Genomic DNA, 336 nt, shown 5'->3' on the forward strand with positions numbered 1-336 from the left:
GGGGACTGTGGTATTCACATGCATTTAATTTGACCTGCAGTGCCTGGCATTACAGGTTTCTGTTTGCATTTCTCAGCCATTTGTATGTTGGTGAAACATGCACATGCAGGCCAAGCTAATGCAAACGCATTCAAATATTCCATAGTAACGCATGCAAAACACTGTGAAAAACATGTCGAGTTTCGCACACTGGACTTGTATGCACATCAGCATCACAATCACCAAGCCAGACCATGGCTGGGTTGGAAAGTTCAGATTCAAGCTCTTCGTCAACTGTGGTCCCAGAGGACCTACCCGCCTACAGATGTACACTTTCAGTTGGCCAGTGAGTTTGTC

The sequence above is a fragment of the Triticum dicoccoides genome, chromosome 7A (assembly GCF_002162155.2).
Source record: "Triticum dicoccoides isolate Atlit2015 ecotype Zavitan chromosome 7A, WEW_v2.0, whole genome shotgun sequence".
Lineage (NCBI taxonomy): Eukaryota > Viridiplantae > Streptophyta > Magnoliopsida > Poales > Poaceae > Triticum > Triticum dicoccoides.